This window comes from Microtus ochrogaster, unplaced genomic scaffold (genome assembly GCF_000317375.1).
Source record: "Microtus ochrogaster isolate Prairie Vole_2 unplaced genomic scaffold, MicOch1.0 UNK31, whole genome shotgun sequence".
Classification (NCBI taxonomy): Eukaryota; Metazoa; Chordata; class Mammalia; order Rodentia; family Cricetidae; genus Microtus; species Microtus ochrogaster.
This window is the reverse complement of record NW_004949129.1, coordinates 3,399,737-3,402,596: the sequence shown is the minus strand read 5'-3', so window position 1 is coordinate 3,402,596 and position 2,860 is coordinate 3,399,737. Positions and strand designations below refer to the sequence as shown.

At 50.1% G+C, this 2,860-nt stretch overlaps 1 protein-coding gene across 1 annotated transcript in view; it reads right to left on the bottom strand.

Annotated features, from left to right (window-relative positions):
* The window catches only part of Sp2 (Sp2 transcription factor), a 46,174-nt gene extending 43,774 nt beyond the window's left edge, over positions 1 to 2,400 (bottom strand). The window contains exons 1-2 of the mRNA XM_026789859.1: positions 2,396 to 2,400; positions 2,257 to 2,258 (exon numbers count right to left, since the gene is read on the bottom strand). The gene's annotated coding sequence lies outside the window, so the exon portion shown is untranslated. The remainder of the gene's footprint in view (positions 1 to 2,256; positions 2,259 to 2,395) is intronic.
* Positions 2,401 to 2,860: the final 460 nt, after the last annotated feature.

Below are 2,860 nucleotides of genomic sequence, written 5' to 3'. Positions count from 1 at the left end.
CTCCAAAACCAGAGAAACCCTGTCTCGAAAAAAACCAAAAATAAATAAATAAATAAATAAATAAATAAATAAATAAATAAATAAAATAAAATGATTTAGCTAGTTTTATTTATGTGTGCGTGTGCCTGTATGTGCACGTATGCACACATGAGGGTGCCCGAAGAGGCCAGAAGAGGACATTGGATCCTCTGGAGCTGGATGACACGTGGGTCCTGGGAACTCATCTTGGGTTCTCTGGCAAGAGCAAACGCTCTCAACTGCTGAGTCAATCTCTGGTCCCTGTTTAGCTTTTAGAAATAAGGTCTTACAATATAATCCAAGACTTCAAAGCCATGGTCCTTTTGCCTCAGTCTCCCTAATGCAAGTAAATGTATTTCTAGGTTAAGTCGAGTCTCTCCACTCACACGCCAGCTTTTCTTAAAAAAAAAAAAAAAAAAAAAAAAAAAAAACAAATCTACCAAAGATTTCCAAGTTCTTGCTTTCTGATCTGTGCTAGAGTCAGAATGTGCCAGTCACCCAGGTCACGTGTCTGTCTATCAACAGAATATGAAGTTCATAGAAACACCCTGGTGGTAGAGATTTGGGGTGCTAAGGCAAGCTAATGGGGGAGCACTCAGTGAAACAGGCAGGACTCCTCAGCCCCTTTCGGAGTCCTCCTTTACTCTCTCCAGGAATGATGGGGTACAGGGGCCCTATGCTGGAGGCGGAGGCCAGAATGAAAATCTTCAGGAAGGCACTGAAACTTTGTGAAAGAGGAGTCAGAGTTGAAAGAGATCAAAGGTCAAGAGAGCCTGGTTGTTGCCCAACTTGGGCCTGTGGCTTTGAAATTTCCGAAAGGACCAGCATCCCAGCCAAGACCTCGTAGGCAAGTGGCTTTTCCCTCCAAACCCGGGTTCCCTTGAGTGTTTGGATGGCTATTCCAGCCAAGGAGGAAAAGAGAGCTTTTCCGGCGAGCTGTCCTCTTCTTGGGTAGGAGCCACTAAGGGTTATGCATTTTGTTTGCACTGCATCTACATTAATTTGCTTGGGCTGGATCAACAAATGTAAATGAATATAAAGTGGCTAGTTTAGGTAGGGAGCCTCCCTGAGGCGAGAAAGAGAAGCTGTGGAGGCAGGGAACCCTGGGAGATGCCTGCAGCTGGAACGGGTCCTCAGTCTCCAGGGCAGAAAGGACAGTGTGCAGACAGCACCAGGAGTCCTGGCAACACAGGCCCCAGGAGGTCTGGGATGGGGGCTGGGAAGCAAAGGACCTAAGCACTCTGGGGGTGGTGGAGGAGGACGAACAGGATTCTCAGGTCCCATGGGACAGCAGGGAGCCTGGGAGCCAAGCCCAGGAATGCACCTACCTGGCAGATGGTAAATACTTGCCTTGAGGCCCTAGAGGGAGATGAGGGAGGCTCGAGACTAGGAGAAGAGGAGGAGGAAGCGGGGACGGATTCCAGCACAAAATTTCCTGAAGAAGGAAGGGACAGCATTACTCCTGGACAGGAGAGAAAGGGGGCAAAATGCTGCCCCCTTAGCTGTGGCAGAGGCCGGCAAAGGGGAGTTGGGAGGGAAGCTGGTAGGGTCAGTGAAGGACCTGGGAAAGGCAGAAAGGCAAGCCTTCAGGCTCCTGTGGAGGAGCTCCCATGGAACCTGCTTGGGACTGGTATGAGAGGGAAAAGTCCTGATCTGATGATGGAGACATAGTCCTATCTTGGTGAGAACTCTAGCATTTGGAAAAGGCATAGCCTTCATCTTTGGGAGGGCCAGAGCGGAATGGGACAGACAGGTCTGCCTCCAGCTGGGTTGCAGGTGGGGTGTAATGGGTGCCGCCAACACGATAGGTGCTCCAAGGCACCTACCTGAAAACTAGGGAGTGCTTTACCTAGAGCGGCCTTGACATACAGGAGTAACCACAATCGACAGGGGTAGTGAGAGAAGGCTTCAAGCAGACACTGAACACCTAACCGAGCAAACAAAACAAGAGTCTTATTTCTGTGTTATGAGTGTTTTGTTTCCATGTATGCTTGCACACCATGTGTGTGCCTGGTCCCCAAAGATGCCGGAAGAAGTTGTTGGGTTCCGTGGAACTGTAGTTATAGACAGTCACGAGCTATCAATCATGTGGGGGCTGGGGCTTGGCCCTTGAGCCCCTGGAAAGAGCTGAAGATGTTCTTATCTACCAAGCCATCTGTAGGCCAGGCCGGCCAAAACTGTGATGCTCCTGTCTCAGTCTCCAGAGCACTGCAATTACAGGTTTGTGTCACCACAGACAGCTTGAGCATGGTCCTGCCGATAAAGGCAGGACTTGGGAGACAAGGGGTTCATCCTCTGTGGGGGGGGGGGGGAGCAGAAGCTCAAGGAGCCTCTTGGCAGCAATGCTGGAAGGTGGTGATACTGGAGAGGATGCCACATCGGAAGAGCCCTCTTCTCGCCCCGAGAGATGTCCACTTGGCATTTAGAGAAACAGGTTTGGAGAAGAAAAGCAATGTGCTCAAGATCACCTAGCAGCTAACCACAAAGCGGAAGCCGGAAGCCAGACTTCAAGACGGTCCGCGCTTTGCCCCCTCCAGCTGGCATAGCTTTGATAACCTTGGGCTGTTGTTAGAAAGTTCCAGGCGCGGGAAAGTACCTTAAGCTCTTAAGGCCTCTTTTTCCCCATCTGTACTTTGGGCTTTCATCTAAAGAGGGGAAAATCCTTTTCAGGAAGACATGGTGCTGGCAGGATTTGCTTAGGGCTGGATGGAAGGATGGATGGATGGATGGATGGATGTATGGATGGATGGATGGACGGACAATGGGAAAGCCAGCAGGGCCCAGAGAGGAAGGAGGATTTCTCCCAAAAGATCTAGATCTGAGGATTAGGGTGAGGGAAAAA